Source organism: Schistocerca gregaria, chromosome 10 (genome assembly GCF_023897955.1).
Source record: "Schistocerca gregaria isolate iqSchGreg1 chromosome 10, iqSchGreg1.2, whole genome shotgun sequence".
NCBI lineage: Eukaryota > Metazoa > Arthropoda > Insecta > Orthoptera > Acrididae > Schistocerca > Schistocerca gregaria.
The window spans coordinates 167,336,135-167,361,244 of record NC_064929.1 but is presented as its reverse complement, the minus strand read 5'-3'; the positions used below and the strand labels follow the sequence as shown (position 1 = coordinate 167,361,244).

At 42.4% G+C, this 25,110-nt stretch overlaps 1 long non-coding RNA gene across 1 annotated transcript in view; it reads left to right on the top strand.

Moving 5' to 3' along the window:
- LOC126293363 (uncharacterized) overlaps nucleotides 1–25,110 on the top strand; it is a 1,719,051-nt gene that overhangs the window by 1,198,245 nt on the left and 495,696 nt on the right. Inside the window, exon 5 of the long non-coding RNA XR_007552282.1 lies at nucleotides 15,406–15,451. This is a non-coding gene — a long non-coding RNA (uncharacterized LOC126293363). The remainder of the gene's footprint in view (nucleotides 1–15,405; nucleotides 15,452–25,110) is intronic.

Here is a 25,110-nt window from a genome sequence, read left to right as displayed (position 1 = left end):
TCTCTCTCTCTCTCTCTCTCTCTCTCTCTTCCTCCCCCTCTCTCCCCCCCCTCTGCCCCATTCTCCCCCACCCCCTTTCTCCATCTAAACTCTCCCCCCCCCGCTCCTATCTCTGTACACCTTCTCCCTGTACTCCCTGTAAATCTTCATCCCACACTCTTTCTCAGTCCATCACCTCCTGTCTCAGCCTTATATCCATTTACTGCTCTCTCCTCTGTACATCTCCTCCTCTCACCTCCCTGACCTCACTTATCGTTACTGCAAACGGAACATTGACTGAGAATAGAAGTCAAAGTGAATGGGTAAATGTGTTGGAATCACCAGCACACGGGGTGTTAGAGAGCTGGATCTGCCAGGATAGGAAATATGTCATTATTTCACATGGCTTTAGTGAACAAACAGATAGGATCAAAGAGCCAACCATAAATGTAACTTTCCCGTTTTCTATTAGAAATGAGTGCGAAAGCGAAAACAATGCCTTGCATTTTCACAGCCCAGCTTAGCATGTTCTATCTTGCAGCCGGTTTAACAGAAAGTGTTCATTGCATAATTCTTATTCGATTTGTGCCCAGACGCTGTCTCCGCTCTCAGACCACCTCATTGAGTCTACTGTCATGTTGACAGTTGCGTTGCGCTTACACTGACCGATATTTCGACGCCTCCGTGGTGGACGTCTTTCCAAAGAAATAAACCAGGAACTGACATCAATTGAATCTTTGTAGCACATCAAAGATATTAGCACCACCTATAACTCACTGAAACATTGCTTCCAATTCCATTATTTTTCGCAAAACTTCAGTATTCAATGCGGAAATTATTTTTGTTATGAAAACATGCGGCCTCAATCAAACTAAACGTCACAATTTTTTTATTATTTTTTGTTATGAAGACATATGACAGCAGAACTCTCACACAGACCGTCACATTTATATTATTGAGACTTTGATGTAGAAGTATCATCCAAATTTCCGACTTTACCTGAGGATTTTCCTAAATTTTATTTTCGTACAAACCTCGCCCTTATACTTACGAACACAAAAAAGAAAAATCAGGCAAATCGATCGAGCTGTTCTCTAGCGATGATCTTTCATACATGCGGCAACTGATTTTTATTTATATAAAGATAAAGAAAAGATAGATAGACAACAATCTTTTTCACTGTAACACTATGCCAAATAAGTAATCAGGTAAGAAATTAATTAACACAAACAGGTTACAATGCCCTGTTAACTTCCCGAACATATGCCAGATCATATCGCTACGTAACTCAGTTGACTCATCTACCAAGAAGATAGTGCTTCAAAGAAGGATGCGCAAAGTAGGATGATGACAGGAAATAGTCACCGGAACAGGTGTGCATAAATATTTATTTTGGTTCAAAATTATACCAACCAGTAAAACACGCCTTGCTGAACCAATTTTTAGTTGTGTTATATGTGTCTGAAGTTTGAAATTTTGTAAATTTTTGAAGTTAGGATGTTCTCCTACAGCAAAACACAACTGGTACACTGCAACAACAAAAGTCAAATAAATAGGTAAACGTTACTTGCAAGCTACAAAAAGGGTATAATTTAACTCTAGTATTTATGTAACCATATCGCACTGTGTGCAACGACTATGCCGTTAGGTGGGCTAATACTACGACCAACATTTTGGGGGCGGGAAAGAATGATACGTTTCGCTAGCATTACATTCAACGAAATCGCTTGCTTCTGTATCAGCCATTGTAAGTACGAGAACTATTTTGTCCGGCAGACAAATAAGCTGAACATGAAGTCAAAATCTGCAGATACAGATATGCTTGTTCAAGAGTGCATGCGTTTCTGAAATACAGAGAAACAGGGAGCCGAAAGAAAACGGGATAGTGCGAGAGAGACTGAATACCTAACGGCGGGGAAAACGATTGTGCAGGAGAGGAGGGGAGGAAGCTGAGTGGGAGAGGGGGGGGGGATGGTTAAATCACTGCTGGTGCTGCTGGGGAGAGTGGTGGGGGAGAGACTTCCGCGACAGCAGCGCCTCTAGTAACGTGCAGAGGAACCAGGAGCGCAGGCCTCGACGAACAGTTGAAGGTCGCTAGTGAGAGATGCAGCCTCACACCCGCTTCGTGCGCAGAGACGCTGGAATAATCTGGAACAGCGGAAATGGTCATAGGCAGCAAGCACGTGCATAATAAATCGACACACAGCACAAATGAACAGTCTGCTATACTGTATTTTTTGCGTTCCTCTGTGATAGCTTCAAATTTCTCTTGTGGCTCTCACAAGTGATACTCCCGATCCCTCCCCGATCAGATGTGGTGTTAAGGTGTCCGAATGAACAGCCCATCGAAAACTGTACACGGATCAAGCATGAAAACCGGAAGAAAATGTTCTCAATTGTGAAAAAAAAAGCAATGTAGAAACAGTGAACGGTTCGAGCTCAAGATGGGAGACATCGAGCGAGTTACAACAATCACGCCGTGGTGATAATGTGATCACGGTGTTGGACTGTGAAGCAGGAGGTCCGTGTTCAAATCTCCCTCGTGTCCCCCTTTTTTCTACAAAATTACGTGCTTTCCGCCTTGTCTGTTCTCCTTCTGTGGTCTTGGCAGTTGTCATACTACGGTTATAGAATATGATTAATGTGATAAGAATAAATTGCCATCGCAAGTAAATGTGATGACTTACGAGAGCAGGCAAGACGCTGCATAGACCTCTCGCAGAAATGAGAAACAATAAACAAACAGGTACGAACTATGTTACAGCAAAGGGATTAAAGAGTCAAAACTTCCAGAACGGAACGCTATAGTCGTAACATGCGGTACCTGTGTAGAACAAGTAATACATACGTATGTCTGCAGGTCCTTTCGTTACACATCAGTGATTGAACGGACAATTCATAATTTTGCGAAGAAAAGGCCCACGAAGGGGATTTGAACACACATCTTCCGCATTACTTTCCAACACCATGACCACTAGGCCGTGGTTATTGTAGCTGCCTAGATGTTGCAGATCGATGGTGAGGTTTCCTTGTTAGAAGATAGTTACCATGTGAGCGGAAATGTAGACAGCACGACATTCCTAGCTTAGAAACTGCTTTTAGAAACACTGTAGGTAAATTTTCTCTATACTGTTGCTGCGTTTGCTTATTTAGCTTTGCCAGCGTTTCTTTCGCAATTTCGGTTAAGTCAGAGGAATCCATGATCGTACATTTTGGTGCTTCATATCTGTCGTTACTCACTTCCGAAGACCCAATAAAACTGTAAAATCACATGTATCAGAAAAGCGTTTCCTTTCCAACCTTCTTGTGAAAACGTGAAAAGGCGGCTGCCACACACACATGGAGTGTTTTACAGAATATGCTGTTGTGCAAAGGTAACACCGTGCATGAAGGATGTTTTGTGGAAATTCAAAGCTGTTTATCCATTGCTTCCATCCAATGATCTGAAGCCAAGCCCAATTACTAATAAAAAAAAACATGTGCATTTTTCAGTAAGTAGATCATGATGGTTGGAAGACTACTAGAATTCATGTTATTTTGTACATTTCAGGTAGTTGGCAGTCTTAGTGCTGGGGAGAAATATTGTACACTAGTGCTTAAATATTGAAGCAATTTGTTGACATCTTTTTCCAGGTAAACGCACCATCGGTCATGAGCCCTAGATTACAACACCAAAACAAGTTAGCATGTTGTGTGTGTCAGGAGGAATAGTAAATAAAAAGTTAGTTTCAGGTTACTTTTTCGCAACAATCCTTGCACTGTGATTCCCATTAACGCTTTAATACCTACGTAGACGACGTTGAGACAAGTAATTTGATCTGAGCGTATGTGGCCTCAATTTCCGGAAGTACCTCCAAAATGGATGAGAAATGTTGCTCACCGCAGGGCGTAATGGGAGGATTGAGCGATGCAATACTTGCGTTAGAGCGAAAGGTGCACATTTCGAACACCTTTACTAAATGTGATCTGTTGTCGAAATAAAAATTACAGAATTATTGTCCGCGCCGTAACAAGTCAAAATTTTTTCTTATATTATGTTTCTTTCCTTTTTACCCTTCTGTCTTTGTCGACAGACGTCATGTAGTAAAGAAAACTTAGATCATTTACCGTTAGGTGCAAATTTGAAAGCTTTTACTCACACTCTCGTGAAGCAATACGCTAGATTTTCGTTGTACTGTACTCTGCAATAAATCAGCGGAGACTGCCATATCGGTAAGTAAGATAATAAACCATACCCCAAATGCAAACACACAACTGTCTAACGCAATGCAAAAATAAAAAAAAAAATACTGTGAGAACGGAGCCACAGCGACGTGAATACTGTACTTGTGTTTTGATGATCAAGTGCGACAGACAGAATGGCTCAACCGCTGCACGTTTGGCAAGGAACGTCATCTGAGGACGTCAAATATGCAACTTTTGCTATCCACTTTGGGATATTTCCTGGCATTTTCAACCCCATGTGTCCCCTGCCAAAAACAGTGTCACGGAGTCATCTACGTCGTTTCGGGGGTTTTTAAACGTAAATAAGAATCAGCTGAATAATTTGTGTTAGTTAAAAAGCGTTTTGCATGCTGCAGCTGAATATATGTAATCTCCCAGAAGCGTTTATCCCTTACTACCAAGGCATCATCAGTGTGTGTCAATTACATGTGTGTCTCCTTGTTGATGACTGCACTGCACATTGATTTCACTCACTGCTAAGAGGATGGAATTCGCGCTTTTCAGATTGTTTTCGGCGGTACTAACACGCTGTGGCCGAGCGGTTCTAGGCGCTTCAGTCCGGAACCGCGCGACTGCTACGCTCGGAGATTCGAATCCTGCCTCGGGCATGGATGTGTGTCATGTCATTAGGTTAGTTAGATTTAATTAGTTCTAAGTTCTAGGGGACTGATGACCTCGGATGTTAAGTCCCATAGTGCTCAGATCCATTTGAACCGTTTTGAACTCGATCAAGTCAACGTTGATTCATTAAATTCTGTGATTATACCGAAGTTCATACTTTACACTAATAAGGCACAACATTACGAGCACGTACCTAACAGGCGGTATGTTCAGTTGTGGCGGATAACGGCATCGTGGCATGGAAGCAATGAGGCATTGGAGGGAGTTGGCACCCCATCTGCACACACAAGTCATCTGATTGCCGTAAATTGTGGGGAATGGGGACGATGAGCTTTGACGGCAGATGTGTTCGATCGGATTCAGATCTGGCGATTTGGAGGGTGAGGCCGCAGCACATCAATTGTAACTCGCCAATGTGTTCCTCGAACCATTCCATCGCACTCCTGGACTTGTGACATGGCGCACTGCCTTGCTTAAAAATGCCACTGCCGTCGGGAATCATGATCGTCATGAAGGGGTGTACTTGTTTCTAAACAGTCTACGATAGTCCTTGGCCGTCATAGCGCCTTACACGAGTTCCACTGGACTCATGGGTACCCACTTGAATGTTCTTGGGTGCATAATGCAGCCGCCACCAGCTTGTGTCCGTCCCGCAGTAAAAATGTCAAGGAGCTGTTCCACTGGAAGACGATGATATCGTGCCCTCCTATCAGAATCATGAAGGATGTACCGGGTTTCATCAGACCATGCAATGCTCTGCCACTGCGCCAACGTCCAGTGCCGTTGGTGCTGTACCCGTTTCAGTCGTAGGTGCCGATCTCGTCGTGTTGACATTGGGACATGCAGGGGTCGTCGGCTACGGAGGTACATCGATCGGAGAGTTCGGTGCACTGTGTGTTCAGACACACTTGTTGTCTGCCCAGCATGAAAGTCTGATGCTGGTTCCGGTACAGTTCGCCGTCTGTCCTGTCTTACCAGTCTGCCCACTATAATAAGGGTTGATTGTCATAGCCCACGAATGGTCGTCGTTTCGATTTCAGTTCGACACGTGCTCAAGATACCACTCTTCCAACAACCGACAAGTCGGGCAGATTTCGAAATGTTCGCGCGGAACCTCCGGGTCGTCACGATCTGCCCTCGGCCAAACTGAGACTGATCGCATGCCTCCCCGTTCTACACACGGACAGCACGCTCACTCATACTACACTCACCATGCGTGTGTCTGACTAGCAGTCACTCCTCGCCAGGTGACGCTGCTATCGCCTGTACTGGTTTTTCTCGATAGCAGATCGGTGGTTGCTAAGTGTACATTCCCCGCAATTATCAGCACCTTAACATCAAACACAGCTTCACGCGTATTTCGTGGTGTATTACATTATCTTTGTGTAAGTGGATGAAACCCGCCTCCACAGCGCATGTCGCTAACGCATATTTGTGCACTGGAGCTCATCTCAGATGGAGGCTGCTTCGAGTAATAGTGGCTGAAAATTTTCACTGACAGTATATTTGGTCGGCAGGGGGAGGAGAGATGGTGGCTTAGAGTTCCTGATCACCACTTCTTGCACCGATGTCACAGATTAAATTCCAAACATCTCCGCAGTGCCTTACGAAGTGTGGTCATGCGACTCTGTTGATAGTGATCCGTCATTACAACACAAAACCACCGCTGCGGTGTACGAGCACTCATCGCAGCCATCCACAAGCTTGACACTTCGTAATAGGTCGGAAGAAGGCAACAGGAAACCACCTCCACTGGAACCCTGCCTAGAATGAGGGTGCTTGCTTCCCGCATCTGCTCCCCTGCGCTTATTGGCTGAGATGGAACACCTTGCCTTTCTGAAGTGGATGAAATTGATAATGTTGGGTAGATTTACAAAAACGAATGATTGACCAGACACAGAGCAATGCGCATGATGTCGAATTTACTGTTAAGTGAGGATAACTGCAGTGAAGCTATATTGTTAACCACGATACATGAAAATAATTTAGTGAAATACGGAAATTCCGACTTGAGCCTGTTAATAAACCGAAAAACAACGGAAAAGTGCTATTTTAAACCTCGTATCACACGAACGAAGTCTGTAAAGGTGTCAAAAAATCAGACGGACTTTTAACTGATAACCCACACAAGATTCATAACTAATAAATGCGAAACACGTCTGTGTGATTAAATACATTCTATATCCACATGCGAAAGAAATGGTAAACATTTCTGAAAGCAGTGGTTTGGGAAATTTCTGGCTACAAACGTCGTATAAACATGCGCCCGGTTTCCGGTATCTACGGACATAGATAACATTCCATCAGAATTTCTAAAATCATTAGGGGAAGTGGCAACAAAACGACTATTCACGTTGGTGTGTAGAATATATGAGTCTGGCGACATACCATCTGACTTTCGGAAAAGCATCATCCACACAATTCCGAAGGCGGCAAGAGGTGACAAGTGCGAGAATTATCGCACAATCAGCTTAACAGCTCATGCATCGAGGCTGCTTACAAGAATAATATATAGAAGAATGGAAAAGAAAATTGAGAATGCGGTAGGTGACGATCAGTTTGGCTTTAGGAAAAGTAAAGGCACGAGAGAGGCAATTCTGACGTTCCGGCTAATAATGGAAGCAAGGCTAAAGAAAAATCAATACACGTTCATAGGATTTGTCGACCTGGAAAAAGCGTTCGACAATATAAAATGGTGCAAGCTGTTCAAGATTCTGAAAAAAAGTAGGGGTAAGCTATAGGGAGAGACGGGTCACATACAATATGTACAACAACCAAGAGGAATAATAAGAGTGGACGATCAAGAACGAAGTGCTCGTATTAAGAAGGGAGTAAGACAAGGCTGTAGCCTTTCACCCCTACTCTTCAATCTGTACATCGAGGAAGCAATGATGGAAATAAGAGAAAGGTTCAGGAGTGGAATTAAAATACAAGGTGAAAGGATATCAATGATACGATTCACTGATGACATTGCTATCCTGAGTGAAAGTGAAGAAGAATTAAATGATCTGCTGAACGGAATGAACAGTCTAATGAGTACACAGTATGGTTTGAGAGTAAATCGGAGAAAGAGGAAGGTAATGAAAAGTAGTAGAAATGAGAACAGCGAGAAACTAAACATCAGGATTGATGGCCACGAAGTCAATGAAGTTAAGGAATTCTGCTACCTAGGCAGTAAAATAACCAATGACGAACGGAGCAAGGAGGACATCAAAAGCAGATTCGCTATGGCAAAAAAGGCATTTCTGGCCAAGAGAAGTCTACTAATATCAAATACCGGCCTTAATCTGAGGAAGAAATTTCTAAGGATGTACGTCTGGTGTCCAGCATTGTATGGTGGTGAAACATGGACTGTGGGAAAACCGGAACAGAAGAGAATCGAAGCATTTGAGATGTGGTGCTATAGACGAATGTTGAAAATTAGGTGGACTGATAAGGTAAGGAATGAGGAGGTTTACACAGAATCGGAGAGGAAAGGAATATGTTGAAAACACTGATAAGGAGAAGGGACAGGATGATAAGACATCTGCTAAGACATGAGGGAATTACTTCCATGGTACTAGAGGGAGCTGTAGAGGGCAAAAACTGTAGAGGAAGACAGAGATTGGAATACGTCAAACAAATAATTGAGGACGTAGGTTGCAAGTGCTACTCTGAGATGAAGAGGTTAGCACAGGGAAGGAATTCGTGGCGGGCCGCATCAAACCAGTCGGTAGACTGATGACAAAAAAAAAAAAAAAAAAAAAAAAAAAAAAAACAAACCGGACATACAGCTGCCTGAAGCTGAAGTGTACAGTTTCGATCCGCGTGTCTGAACTAAAAATACTACTTCAGTTTCCAGACGACTTTCTGAGAAAATACAAGTATGATCCTTAATAAGCCTGCCCGGTTAACCGTGCGCTCCAGCGCACAGCTTTCCGGGCGGGTGTGGGCGCGCCGGTACCCTGCCCAAGTCCGCCTAGCGGATTAGTGTCGAGGTCCGGTGAGCCGGCCTGTCTGTGGATGGGTTTTAAGTCGGTTTTCCATCTGCGTGGGCGAGTGCGGATGGTTCCTCTTTCTCCACCTCAGTTACATTGTGTAGGTGATTGCTGCGCAAACACTTTCTCCACGTACGCCTACACCATAACTACTCTACCAAGCAAACATTTGGGGTTACACTCGTCTGGTGTGAGATGTTCCCTAGGGACCGAACCGCATAAAACCCTGGGTTCGGCGTGCGGCGGCGGTGGGGTGAATCGACTGCTGTAGCCTGTTGTGGGGTTGGGATCCACTGCGGGCTACTGCGGGGACGAAGCCTCTCCGTCGTTTCTAGGTCCCAAGTCCCATACAGCCGGACAGTGTGGCCGAGTGGTTCCAGTCGCTTCAGTCTAGAACCGCGCTACCGCTACGGTCGCAGGTTCGAATCCTGCCTCGGGCATGGATGTGTCTGATATCCTCACGTTGGTTCTAAGTTCAAGGTGACTGACGACCTCAGATGTTAAGTCCCATAGTCCTCAGAGCCTTAATAAATGAATACTTACCCATTTCAAATTGTCTATCGTGGTATTGGTAAATAAATGTCGTGTGACTAGGGCCTCCCGTCAGGTAGACCGTTCGCCGGCTGCAAGTCTTTTGATTTGACGTGACTTCGGCGACTTGCGCGTCGATGGGGATGAAACGATGATGATGATGGTGATGATGATGATGACGACACAACACCCAGTCCCTGAGCAGAGAAAATCTCCGACGCAGCCGGGATTCGAACCGGGGCCTTAGGATTGACATTCTCTCTCGCTGACCACTCAACTACCGGGGGCGGATGTGGTACTGGTTTACGAGTGTGATACCGGATACTTTCCTTCGACATGTGACCCACCACGCAGGTGTTCCCTCAAACGTGAAATCAAATTTTCAAAAAGCGCAAGACATGCTTCAATGAGACGACTAACTACGAACTCGCGAAGGATTCTGTCACACACTGGATGTTCGTGGCATCCGTTGCAGTGCCAACTTTCCTTTCTAAGTAGGTACAAATAACCAAAGCCGACACATTTACATACACACAATATTTGAGAGAAGAAGAGTTTTGTGCATAAAATCGAATCTGAATATGTGTATTCAAGCGCTACGGAATATACAGTATTTTTGGTCATTAGGTCTCCTGTAAAATCAAATAAATATTACGGTTGTCCCAGTATAACTGGAAATGTGGGAAGCACGGATTTTACAGATTTAATGCACGTGCTTCAAGCGATTGACCTAGTCTGTTGTCGACGGTAACTGAGAGCGCAAGGTGAGCGTGGAACTGCAATCTTCTGGCATCAAATTGGTATGCCGGTGGAGTGATAGCCAGCAAAAGCCCTCTGCTTTTGTGTTCCTGCATTTTCTTACGCCCGTTCAAAGACGATACTTCTCTATTCACAATTATACCATCAGCGGACAATCTCACAGTTCTGATTGACGTATTCTATGAATCCTTTACGTATACTGAATACACCAGTTTCCTGTATTACACCTCGTTGGTACAGAGCTGATTTGACTTTCTTTTCTGTTGAAAATTCACCGCCCACTTCAACTTACGGCGGTCTACCATCTAAAAGGAAATCCTCAGGCCAATTTTTTATATAATTTGACCTACAGTGGAGAATACAGAGATTCCTGAAAAATGTAATGCAAGCTGGTGGCAGGAAAATTTCTTATGTAAATAAATCTGTACAGTATCTTACTTGTGTAACGTCAGTCGCTTACTGTTTGACTATGCGTAATACTCCGCTAACGACTCGACACCCACAGAAACTCCGACACATATTTGTATGAATTTTTATTCGTGTTCTGTCCTTATTAACCCATCCTTCCGTGTTCACAATTCATCCTGCATTACTATACACTTGCAGTTGGCTGAAGAATTATCACAAGTCTGTGAACGCCTGACGTCAATTACGCAGTAAATTGCGTAATAAATGTTACCGCTGCGTTCTGCTGCAGACGACCGCCCTGTGTTCTGACCCACGTAGACCCACGGGGTTCATACCTCCTCCTGGCCATCCAGATTTCCATTTTTCCTGATTTTACTACCGCAACTAAGGTGGCTAGAGAATAGCTTCAGAAATACTCAATTCAGGAATTTTGTGAACAGTTTAGTATTACAGAGTTTCAACACGCGTCGGACTCATAGTTGCTCTACCGTGTCAACGACTCTACTCACTATCCAACATTATTTCCCTTCCAATAATTTATCGTATCCTACACAATGACTACTTACTGTTGTTCTCGTTTGTGTACTTCGTAACATCACCGCAAATACGAAACAAGCAATCGGCAGCTACACGTGAGTAATAACGATGAAAAAGGATAGAAACATTGACGCTGACGAAATAGTGCAAAGTGGACGAAGGCATTGTGCGCCTCTGGAACAGAGTACTATATGAAAAAGAGAAAACCAGGAAACATCGCGACATTGAAATGTCGAGCCAGCAGACAGCATTATGGGAAAATACTTGACCGACAGAAGGAAATTACCACAAGCAGACTTATTTTACCGACGGCCGCTGTGGCCAAGCGGTTCTAGGGGCTTCAGTCTGGAACCCTGCGACCGCTACGGTCGCAGGTTAGAATCCTGCCTCAGTCATGGATGTGTGTGATGTCCTTAGGTTAATTATGTTTAAGTAGTTCTAACTTCTAGGGAACTGGTGACCTCCGATGTTAAGTCCCATAGGGCTCAGAGCCATTTGAACCATTTATTTTACCGCTGTCCAGTCTAGCTGGTGATTCTATGTGACCCATCAACTGCATAACCACAGAAACCCACTATGGAAAGCTTAATAAGCAACATAGGAAACTTATTCAGTGTAATGAAAAACTGACTGCTTCGGGTTTATGGAAAAGAAAACTTAACGTGAAGTCAATTCAAGCAAGGTAAATTCCTTAGTGATAAAAAGCGACGGCGAACACTTTTCTCGACTATGTTACCAACTTTTTCTACAATCAAGGGAAAGACTGAAAGTCAGTTTTATCTCTTTTAAATGGCGAGCTACGCGACAGGTTTTTAGGCCTAAAGTGCTAGCTGTACTTGCATACATATCGTTGAAGTAATAGCAATTCAAGCTGAAAAATCACACCTGGTGTACTTCCCGATACATAGTAACATCCAAACAGTTGCAGGATAAAGATTAATTGAAATCCTTGACCACCGTTACGGTCTACCTAAATATACCTTCATCAGAAGCAAAAATACACCTGAATAGGAAGACACGTTCATTAGTAAAAAACTTAGCGCCATAACTGAGATAGAACAACCAAGAAAATGTTTTTTATTCCAGTCTTTGACCACAATGTTGTGATCAAAGACTGGAATCAAATACATTTGACGGTATTGGATCACTGTTTGTATACGTGACAGTTGGTGAGAAACCAAACACTTGTAGCTTTACATAACCATGAAAGTTACCAAAGTATCACAAGCATAAAATCTTTGTCACTTACTAAAATAACATCCTGCATTGGAGATACATAAAACAATCATTCCAAAGGCGTCGTCAGTAGTTAAAATTAAAATGTCTCCTCCATCTGTACAGAATAATTATGAAGAGATGGTCTATGCGAACACGGCATATTATCAGTACTCAGCCTGTGAACCGTTGTGAAGAGGGTGTGGAAGCACTAGGGCAGAAAGTTTCACCGAGAGAGGGCACTCGCGGTATTCGCGAGAATCACGCGCAAATTAGAGACTAGGATATCTACTAGCGAAAACGAACAAAATGTTGTAGTGCATCGAAACTATCTGTCCTCATGAATTTAAAAAAATAACAGAATAATTTTATACACCGAAAACCGCGAACAACAATCATCAAAAATACTTAAAATCTCAGCAAGACAGGACAGGAGAATCTCACCAGCATCAACAGACGAGAAAACTATTTTCTAGTCAGCCAGACTATGTTACATTAGAGCAAGAAGGGGTTTGAAATTATCCAAAAGAATGTTATTTTTAAGCTACACCTGTTCGTTAAGAATAAATCCATCTTTTTTAGATATACCGAAACCGTCGTGAAGGATATCAATAAATCTTTATGCTGCAGCTGTTTGGCTGTTATCACTTACCGTGAAGTATTTCAACAGTTGCTGCTTCAGCCACGTTTAAAATTTTGAAACGTTTGGTATAACACAGAAATAAGACGATCTCCAACAAACACCGAATTAATCTCGATTAAACATTAAAAATAAACATCGATTAATATGTAGACGAGCGATATAGACCAACTTATGTCACAAAAATGAGTTCAGGTACAGTGAAAAATACCCGGGAATAGTTAACGGTATCAGTTTAATTAACCGTAAAACAACGACAAAATTTTTTGCAGAAAATAATGAGTGAGTGAATATTACACTTGGACAGAATCATATTAGAATATTGTTCATCGCCGGCCGTTGTGGCCGTGCGGTTCTAGGCGCTACAGTCAGGAACCGTGTGACCGCTACGGTCGCAGGTTCAAATCCATCCTCGGGCATGGATGTGTGTGATGTCCTTAGGTTAGTTAGGTTTAAGTAGTTCTAAGTTCTAGGGGACTGATGACCACAGAAGTTAAGTCCCATAGTGCACAGAGCTATTTGAACCATTTTATTGTTCATCCTTTGAGGGCTGTGTTGGCAATCTTCCGTTTTGTGTTGCTGAAATAGAGTTGGAAATTCGGTTAGTGCTAGTTTCTTTCGCTTGAGAAAATGTTGCACCGAAATCTATAAAATTTTTATCTCCTAGTCTCCTGAATTTGAGAGATACGTAAGAAGTGGCACTGCTAGCATTTCTTCCCTATATTGTGTAAAGTCAACGTACAACATAAAAACGGCTATATACAAAAAGATAAAAGTGCAGGAAAGGACAACATGAGACAAACAATACACTATCTTTAATGGTATTTTTTATTCGAGTCAATCGATATCTTTATAAACCGTATGTAGAGCACTTTTGCATTTATGGAGTTTTTTTTTTTTTCAACTTAGCCCGAAAATTTGGTCCTTTATCTAGCTAAGAAGTGTTAATAGGGCAAGTAACTTTGTAATTTTCTGACACGTTTGTGTGTCTCGCTATTTGCAGTAGAGAAACCGTAGGCCTGCACCGAATTCATTGTTTTAGTTCAAGGAAACGTGATTGTACAAGACACATAACGCAATTAAGCTGATGTTATACATTCGCACATGTTAATTTATGCAACACGATAGCAAAAGAAATTTCGTTCCTTTTAGTTGCACATAAAATAGACACGTTCAGCGAAGTTAAGTGAGGCTAGAAAGTCATTTTATTTGTGAAATTTCGAGTGAAAACTTAACGAAAGTTATAATTTTCCGGAAATAGTTTTAGAATAGTTCTTTTCATTACTGAGGTAGGAATTAATCGAAAAATTAAACATATTCTCCAAATGACTTGTTTAAATTAAACCAACTGCTGTGAACACGAAGTGAACGGAAATAAAAAGTTAAAATAACTCCAGAGTCAGTACAAACATGCAGTGTTACGCTTCTGCACTGACTAATTTCCGGATGTCACCCTTACCTCCAGGATTTTTTTCCAATTTACGTACCGGTACCCTCTTGATATAATAAGTATTCTTCTACAGCTTTCCCATATACTGTCTACAAAAATTGGTGGATTTCTCCCCCCTACTCTCCTACTTTCTTCCCGTTGAGAATAGTGTTCAGCTGAAAGACACGCACATGTCTTATTGAATTAGCCGCTGATTAGTGTCTTGATATCATATATGTGGTTCATTGCAGACAGTTGTGGGTGATCTGTGTGCTGAAAGAAAGTTATATAAGAATAGTTCATCGTACATTTACACAGATTTCGATCAGTTTAGCACCATCTTCAGATGATCTGTATAACAGAGAAAACGCCATTACAGATAGTAGACATAAATGTACTGATACAAAAATGTAACTAAACCAAGGTGTAGCAATACCCTCGTAAGAGGTAATAAGGTGAGAATGATGTATGAAGTTTCTTTACAAACTATGAGTCAATCCAAAGTACTCACAAGAGCGAGTACAAGAGCCGTCGAAAGCCACGGTATACCAAATGTACATACAAATGTTGGACAGCACATTCTCGTCATTTCTTAAATGTTAAACTAACTAAAACAATAGAATTACAGATATCGTTTGTGATCTGCAGATCTACTGCTGTATTCTTCTTTATTTTGCATGCAGTCACGATACTGCATATCCAAACTGCTCCTGAAAAAGTCCACAGAATCTAATAAGGCTATGTCTGAACCTAAAGGCCTTTTCGTGTCGCCGAGCGATTTACTGTATCTGAGCAGTGTCACATTACGAGAAAGGAAAAGCTGAAAATAGCATTATCATTACACAAAAGTTAACCTCTTTACGAAGCACGGAAGACAGTGGAAAGGGCATCACCCATTTTAATTTACAAGAGCCTCCAATGCGTTCTGTAGATGAACTTACCTGTAAAATGTCTCTCTCAACATTAATATTATAGTAGATACATGCTAAGTTTTCTTTAACTGCTAGAAGCTGAATTTTATTTTGTCAGTAATATAGTAATATAACACTTAAGTAACCGGACAACCTCTGCTTCTTTCCCAACAGGTTACGTGCATGCGCCGCCGAATCTTGCCGGATTCGCATCGGGATGGTAAGTAATCTCTTTATGCCACATCATACACCACTCGTAAAATACTAAACACTGTCTGAAAATCCATCACAATATACAGTTTCCCAGTTGCATCATTTGGACGAACCAGTAGGAATCAAAGGTAAGATAGTATATTACCGACATAAACGTTTTTTAATGAGAACTAAATTGCAGCGTTATATATCGATTTTGAAACATTACTTCTTCGTAATGTGATGTAGATACATGTTCTTTGGTAATGATGTTTTTCTTCCAATAATATGGCGGAATTATGCACAAATAACAAAAAAGATCCTATCTCGTTTCGTTGTCTACATATTTTTTCAGGATTTATTTCGGAAATCTACTTCTGTTCCTAAATACGACACGAAAAAAAACATGAATAAAAATAACTTTCGGTGGCTTCTTAAGAGGAATGAATCCCCATACAGCCAACGATCGATTGTGATCATTTGCCTAGTATTTTTTGACACCGTTTTCGGAAGTGACCGACAATGAGAACAGTTACAAATTGGTTTTCAGCAAAAAAAGAAATGGCGATCGTCGCAAAAAGCAATCTCCCTTATCACCAACATTTGACTGTGTTCTGCTCATCAAGTAGCACACAGAATTCATCCCATCTTATTACTCTTTCGCTCTTTTATCGTATTTATCTGAAATTTCTTTTTAAAAAAGCATAAAGTAACCGTGACGTAAGTTGTTATTAGAATACAGAAATTACTAGGACTGGTTAACACTCATGAATAATGTTAGAACCTATGGTCTTAAAATTCTGTTTTATTGTTTTTTTATTTTTATTTATTTATTTATTTTTTTTTTTAGAAGATTATATCTTAGATATTCAAATAAGCGAACAGCTTCTTATTCTGGGGAAAAGGACGTCACTGTTCAGAGCAGGTTAGCAGGAAACAGTTCAGAAAATTATTTTTCAGCGTACCGCGTTCCACCGCATTCATTGCAAGCTACCATTTCTCGTTTATCGTGCAGCACGACAAAGGCCGAGTTGCCCAGGGAAGCCTCTGTAACCTTAACAAACTTCGCAAGAAATTCTCGAACCAATCATCATTGGACCTACTGATCTTCATCGAATCAAATAGTTTCGTAAATGTAATTATGTGCAGTCTACATCTGCGGAAGGCAACATATGATTTTTCGTACGTATTACGCATTTATCACGCTAAGACAGCTAACTGTAAGAGAAAACTGGGTAATTTTAGAAAAGAAAGAAACAGAAATCTGAACAATAAATACATTCCTGAGGCAGAGCAGACAGAGACTAGTTAAAGTGAAACAAATAATCTAATTCAATACATTTATTTACCCGTCTGATTACTCGCCGGTAGAGCCTGTATGTCTTCTAACGGTTCAAGATAACGAAAAGAATTTTTTAGCAAATAATAGTGTGCGGAGGGGCATCTGATTTTATTGCACGTTTAATGCCTTAATGTCTTCTGCAACCTAGTAACTGAAACAATCACGTTTCTTACATACACGCAGCTGGGACCGGCGGACCTGCGCTACTGAGGTAAAACTTAAGGCTATGTCTTCTTCACCTTGCCTTATACGACTTGCCAACACAGACCGAAAAATAGTTGATGTAAACACAACTGGTAATGGAACTAGTCAGTGATACAACTTTTCTTTAGTATATTACTCGATACATTCAAATAATATACTATCCGTTCTACGAAATTCTTTATACATAGCAATGTTTCGGTTTCGATTAAACAAACGGTAAATGATTATTTTATTTATGTTCCAGTGTAAAATGTGGAATAAGTGGTTATGTCAAACTGAAAATTTAAAGAATAAAAGTGTGTTAAACATATTTTACAAACTTCGAAAAGACGTCAGAAATTATTTTCCTTATTATTATTTTAACTTTATGATTATTTAACAGAGTCTATAATGTAAACCTTCTAATCCATTAATCACTTAAGAATTTATCTTTGCATGTATGAGCAGATGTTAGACTAGATGTTTGTAGAGTTGGATAGGCATACATGGCTGATCTTGTTTCGTGCTCTCTTTATGGCAGTTTAATGCTCGAGGTTCGAAGTCGCTTTTTGGAGAGGGTATTGATTTCCAATGTGCACAGTGGCAGATTATTGTATGAAAAAGTCCTGTAACTCGTTATTCACTTGTGTTCCTCCCAAGTTCACCAGTAAATAAGGGGAATCCAGAGGACGAAAACTCTACAGCTCTTCATTCGGATGTCAGTGCATAAAACAATTCGAAAACCTGGCTCTCTTCTCTTAAAACAGGAACCGTCGAACTAGACTCTGTGCTAGACGAAATAATTTCGAGAAAACTACAATGGGCGACAAGACAAGTAACCCATTCTTTTGCAAGTGTTTCTATCGTACCATATAGCAATAATCCTCCGCCCCTTTGTCAGTCATCTTACGGAGTCCAAGCCAATGTTCGCTTCTGAGGTCTTGCTGAACAATTATTATCATCGTTTTCTTCATAACAGAGAGCTACAAAACAGGTTAGAAACTCAGAAGGCACTTACGAAAGTTATATGAAGTGCCTACGCTCGTACACGTGTTCAGTTGGCTTTTGTGGTATTCTTTGCTCCGCAACACACGATTCTGACGACCTTGCGTTCTTGTTTTAGCACATTTCTCAGCACCTATTCAATAAAGTTTCGATACCATCATTAACAAATGTACTCGCCTGACTGAGTTTCCAAATGCGTTGCATTAAAGAACGTCGTGTTTTCAGTGTGTCGGCTTACGCAAGAGTTAACAGTATTACGTGTCCCTCTACGTAACATCATTTACGGTACATCTCGTTTCAACATCCGGAGCTGTTCATGAAATAAAGTGGGTGTTAGCTCTTATGCGACTGATATATACACAACAAACTCTGCTACTTCCTATGACCCTAAGGGATGCGCTCCGTAAACGCAACTTGAACCAAAGAGATTCTATTGAGAACGTTATAGTGAGAACATGGGAGCTGGCTTATTAAAATTAAATTAAAAAAAAAGCCACTTCAATGGTATTTGGACTGCCATTCCATGTTTATGTTTAAACCAAGGAGCCGTCCGAAACTTTGGAACTTTGTTAGCTTTAAATAATGACAGTATTTGGAATAAGTATAGTCGTCGGGGTAAGGGTAGATGAGAGAATGAACCGTAAGACGTGAAATAATAATCATGAATTTATGATACATCCTTGTATACACATTTCTTGCACATATTTTTGAACAAAATTCTTTATGGAGCATTACAATACATAGGTGCAAATGATACTCGACGGAAGGATGTAATCTTCGCATGCTTTTTGTTCTTCATTTTCTTCAAGAGATAGGCAGAGAGTCAGAGATAATGGACAACCTCAGTGGTCTCGGTTATTGTCAGAGAAAATGGTGTATACAAATTATCCAATTAATAAGCACTTTAACACAAATAAATGGTTTCTGTAATAAGGTGAGATGGCGAATAGTTAAAAAAAATAATGGGTACAATAGAAACTACATATGGCTAGAAAATGAGAGGTAATGAGGAGATCTTGAAAAGGGCGAAGAAAAATCAGAAGTAATGGCTAAAGCTGATTAACTTACTTCGGATACCTCTACCGAATGTATGAGGACAGACGTACGAAACTAAAGTTCCTGTATTTCTGGAAGAAGAAATCGACAATAGCATGGATTACAGATAAAGAAAGATCTAGAGAGAAATTACATCAAACAATCGGAAACAAGAGACAGAAACCTTTTCAAGAAGATAATATTAAATTTAGAAGGCCTTCAACGCAGAAGAAATACGAATCGGGAACAGTATGCAAAGAAGAAAGGAAAAGGCAACATTAAGAGAAGATGTAGGAGTACTGGAAAAACAGAAAACAAGGAAAGAAGAGGAACTGAAGATATTACGTGATCCTAGTTGGTCGATACGAAAATAAAAAAGCTAATACGGTAAGGGAATCCCTTATTCGTGATTAATAAGTTAGCTACGTAAAGTATGGGTACGAAGCTTGGCATCGGTAATGCCCTTATGCCTAAAAGTTTCTGTTAAGCTAACATTTTTCACAAACAATAAGTGTTAGCGCAAAATCAGTATGCAGTGTCAAAAGGCCGTTAAGTGACCATGCTAACGGTACCTCATTCATATGTATTTCGCAAGCCATCGTATGGAACGTGCTGAGGTTATCCTGTACCACCACAAGTAATTCCTTTCCTGTTCCACACGCAAGTAGAGCCAGGAAAAAACGACTATCTGTATGCCTCTGTATGAGCCTTAATATTTTGTGTCTTACCATTGTACGCGCAATGTATCTCGGCGGCAGTAGAATCGATTGGCAGTCAGCTTCAAATGCTGGTTCCCAAAATTTTCTCAGTAGTGTTTCTCGAAAAGAACGTCACCTTCCCTCCAGGGATTACCATTTCAGTTCAAAAATGGCTCTGAGCACTATGGGACTTGACTTCTGAGGTCATCAGTCCCCTAGAACTTAGAACTACTTAAACCCAACTAACCTAAGGACATCACACACATCCATGCCCGAGGCAGGATTCAAACCTGCCGCCGTAGCGGTCGCGCGGTTCCAGACTGTAGCGCCTAGAACCGCTCGGCCACCCAGGCCGGCGACGAGTACTCATCGTCTAGGACAACATACTGGGTTCTAATAACACTCAACGCCCAAGATTACATATATATTTCTTTATTTCAAACACGCGGTTTAGACAGACTTTGCTGTCATCTTTAGATCTTTAAAAAGCTGTTTGTTATGAAACGTGTTAATTACGTTATACCTGACGACAAGTTGTCATGTGGTTAAAAATGAGGACATTAAACAACGTCCGTAATATATATCGCTCTCAGATGTTTGTTACGTCACAAGCAGTTGTGCTACTGTGTAATGCGTTTTTGTGACGTAACAAACATCTCTGAGCGATATATATAATATATATTGGTTTTTGGCGACACAACTACTTGGCGTGAAGTCTAACGTAGGGCAACATTTAAAAATATGAAAACTATTTAACACCTGAAGATACAGTAAAATCTGCAGAAACAGGTCGATTTAAATAAATGAATATTTATGCAATCTTCGCTGTTGAATGTCTGTGGAAGTAAAACAATCGCTCCGCTGGTCTACTGAAAATGAGAAAATTCAGTCGTACTGGGTTTTTGTACGAAGAGACATCTCCTGCGATAGGGCTTAGAGCACCCACGGGGGGAAAAAAACGGCGCAGGAAATTGAAAAAAGAAGTCCTTTTATGCTGTCTGGTACCTTACTTTGTTCCAGCCCGGCACCAACCATGTGTCGATCCCCTTCGACCTCCACTCTCGTGACACGATAAAATGCCACACACACGCACAGACACACGACTGCCGCTACGAATAATTCCAGCACCGCAGACGAACAGGTGTTGGCGACAGCTCGCCGTAACCAATACTGAGGCCGACTTCCGCCTCGGCGGCGCGTCCCTTTTGCCGCGTCGTTATTCGGGTGACGGACGCCTTACCTTGGGCGCCGGCGGACGGGTGACCTCTGGCGGACGTATGGGTCCTCCCCCGCACCGCGTTGCCGTTACTCCGGCCGCCGCCTGGACCCACGGCCCGCAGATAACGAGGATCCGCCCGGGCTAGAGAGGCGGTGGCCACCCCTGCAGCGCCACACATCCTGCCCCCACTGTGTGCTGCCCGCACGGCCGACCTGTCCCGCCTCCCATAGATAAGGCGACGGCCCGGCAGCTGCTGCGGTTACTCGCGAGCGGCAGATGCCGACCTTGGCTGTACGCTGTCTCCTGAAACCTCCAGAGAACCTCAAGGTCGGACACGAGTGGCTGATGAAGTGCACTAACGCGTGGATCGAGCGGTGTTCCAGACTCCAGCTGGACACTCTAACAATACCAACACTTGCAAAGTAGGTTAGAAATCAGATTAATAATGTAGATCACGCAGCATATGTTCTCTTTATCTGGCAACAACAAAGTTATTGAAACTTCCTGGCAGATTAAAATTATGTGCCCGACCGAGACTCGAACTCGGGACCTTTGCCTTTCGCGGGCAAGTGCTCTACCATCTGAGCTACCAAAGCACGACTCACGCCCGCTCCTCACAGCTTTACTTCTGCCAGTATCTCATATCCTATCTTCCAAACTTTACAGAAGCTCTCCTGCGAACCTTGCAGAACTAGCACTCCTGAAAGAAAGGATATTGCGGAGACATGGCTTAGCCACAGCGTGGTGGATGTTCCAGAGTTCGAGTCTCGGCCCGGCACACAGTTCTAATCTGCCAGGAAGTTTCATATCAGCGCACACTCCGCTGCAGAGTGAAAATCTCATTCTGGAATTTTTGACTTGCTGTTCACGATCCACATTTTTATTAAACTTCTTGCAAATTCACATACACTACTTCTTAATTGCACATCATCAAGAAAACAGTTTTGTATCAATCTTGATATATTTAATTTCCACTTTAACAAAACACAAGACTTGACTGTTCTTTTACAGAGCGAAATAACAACTTAACTTCTGCAAAGTGAAACAAAGACTGCTCTAGGTTACAAGTAAGTCAAAGATTATGAAAGTCTCACAGAAATGAATACACACAAGAACCATATCACTGTAATATATCGATACATGGTGTTTGTGGTGTTTTCCAGACTGCTAAAACCTATCGTAGTGACATTCAGCTACGTTTCTGAATCGAAGGGAAGGTACCACAGCTACATTGAAATGTTTCGTAGAGCGATTAGTAAGTGACTGGTTGTCCTTCACTTTACCACTTGTATTTTTAAATACTGGATAAGCCGGCGACCCTAAATAACAAGTAATCTTCCACTGAGATGACAAAAGTCATCGTATATCTCGTAACTCCGCGTAGGACCTTATTTTGAGCAGCGTAGTGCAGTATCTCGACGTACAGTGGTCAGGTATTTTCACCTGCCTCGAGATGACTGGGTGTTTGTGTTGTCCTCATCATATCATCATTATTCATTCGAATGGTGAGATTAGACTGAGCAAAGGTTAGGAATTTGTACGGGCGCTCATAACCACGCAGTTGAGCGCCCCACAATTCAATCATCACCACCATCATCACTGGAAAAAAAGCGCAGGTGACGCCTGTATATAAGAAGGGTAGAAGGACGAATCCTCAAAATTACTGACCAATATCCTTAACATCGGTTTGTTGTAGGATTCTCGAACATATTCTCAGTTCGAATATAATGAATTTCGTTGAGACAGAGAAGTTGCTGTCTTTGCATCAACACGGCTTTAGAAAGCATCGCTCCTACGGAACGCAACTCGCCCCTTTTTTTACATGATACCTTGCGAACCATGGATGAAGGGTATCAGCCGGATGCCATATTCCTTGACTTCCGGAAAGCGTGTGACTCGGTGCCCCACTCCAGACTCCTAACAAAAGTAAGAGCATATGGGATTGGTTCCCAAATTTGTGAGAGGCTCCAAGACTTCTTAAGTAATAGAACCCAGGACGTTTTCCTCGATGGTGAGGGTATCATGTGGAGTGCCCCATGGAAGTGTAGTAGGTCCGCTGTTGTTTTTATCTACATAAATGATCTTTTGGATAGGGTGGATACCAATGTGTGGCTGTGTGCTGATGATGCTGTGGTGTACGGGAGGGTGTCGTGTTGAGTAACTGTAAGAGGATACAAGATGACTTGGACAGGATTTGTGATTGGTGTAAAGAATGGCAGCTAACTCTAAATATAGATAAATGTAAATTAATGCAGATGAATAGAAAATAGAATCCCGTAATGTTTGAATACTCCATTAGTAGTGTAGCGATTGACACAGTCACGTCGATTAACTATTTGGGCGTAACACTGCAGAGCGATATGAAGTGGGACAAGCGTGTAATGGCAGTTGTGGGGAAGGCGGATAGTCGTCTTCGGTTCATTGGTAGAATTTTGGGAAGATGTGGTTGATCTGTAAAGGAGACCGCTTATAAAGCACTAATACGACCTATTCTTGAGTACTGCTCGAGCGTTTGGGATCCCTATCAGGTCGGATAGAGGGAGGACATAGAAACAATTCAGAGGCGGGCTGCTAGATTTGTTACTGGTAGGTTTGATCATCACGCGAGTGTTACGGAAATGCATCAGGAACTCGGGTGGGAGTCCCTGGAGGAATCGCTACTGAGGAAATTTAGAGAACCACCATTTGAGGCTGACTGCAGTACAATTTTACTGCCGGCAACTTAGATTTCGCGGAAAGACCACAAAGATACAGGGAACAGGGAGAGAAGATGCTAGTTGTGGTACGAGATACCCTCCGCCACGCACCGTATGGTGGATTGTGGAGTATGTATGTAGATTTAGATGTAGATCACCATCATCATCATCAACGTAACGTGGACTCAACAAGTCGTCTGATTTCCCCTGCAGAAACACTGTGTCACGCTGCCTCCGTAGCCGTCTGTAATAGCGAAAATGTTGCCGGTATAGGTAACACGAAGTGACCTTCCGAATATGTCCGATAAATTTTCGATGGGATTTATGTCTGAGGATTTAAACAGCTTGATCATTGCCTCCAAATGTCGAGAATGTTCTTCAAACCAACTGCGAACAGTAGTGGCACGATGACATGACATCGTTATTCGGAAACATGAATTCCATGTCAAATGTTCTCTAAGTGACCCAACCCAACCATTTCCAGTCGATGATGGGTTCAACTGGACCTGAGGACCCAGTCTATTCCATCTAAACACATCCCACACCATTGCGACACCACCACCAGCTTGCTCAGTGCCTTGATGACAACCTGGGTCCATGACTTCGTAGGGCCTGTGCCACACTTGAACCCTACCATCAGCTCTTACAACTGAATTGGGATTCATCTGACCAGGCGACGATCTTCCAGTCGTGTAGTGTCCAACGGACATGGTGACGACCCCGCAAAAGATGCTGCAGGCCACGTCGTACTGTTTGTAAACGCACTGGCGTCGGTCGGCTGCTGAGTTGGGTTGTTTTGCGGGAGGAGACCAAACTGTGAGGTCGTCGGTCTCATCGGATTAGGAAAGGATGGGTAAGCAAGTCAGCCGTGCCCTTTCAAAGGAACCATCCCAGCATTTACCTGGAGCGATTTAGGGCAATCACGGGAAACCTAAATCAGGACGGCCGGATGCGGGATTGAACCGGCGTCCTCCCGAATGCGAGTCCAGTGGGTCGTCTGCTGCCATGTCCTGTTAACATCACACTTCCCCGTTCTGTCCTGACGGGTACGTTCGTTGTACGTTGCAAATTGTTTTGTGCGGTTATTTCATGCAGTGTTGCTTGTCTGTTAGCACTGACAGCTCTACACAAACGCCGCTCTTCATAGAAGTTACTTGAAGGACGTCGGCCATGCTTTGTCAATGGTGAGAGATATGTCTGAAGTCTGGTGTTGTTGGTACACACTGGACACGGTGGAAGTCGCTCTCTTGGTCCGCGCGTCTTCACCTGTCGGAGGTTCGAGTCCTCCGTCGGGAATGGTGTGTGTGTGTGTGTGTGTGTGTGTGTGTGTGTGTGTGTGTGTGTGTGTGTGTGTGTGTGTGTGTGTGTGTTTGGTCTCCTAAGACCTTGCCACAAAAGATAGCCCTGTGAATCTCGGAATATTGAATTCCAGAGTGATTTCGTAAATGGAATGTCCCCTGCGTCCAGCTCCGCACTCAGAGTCTGTCAATTCCTGTCGTGAGGCGATAA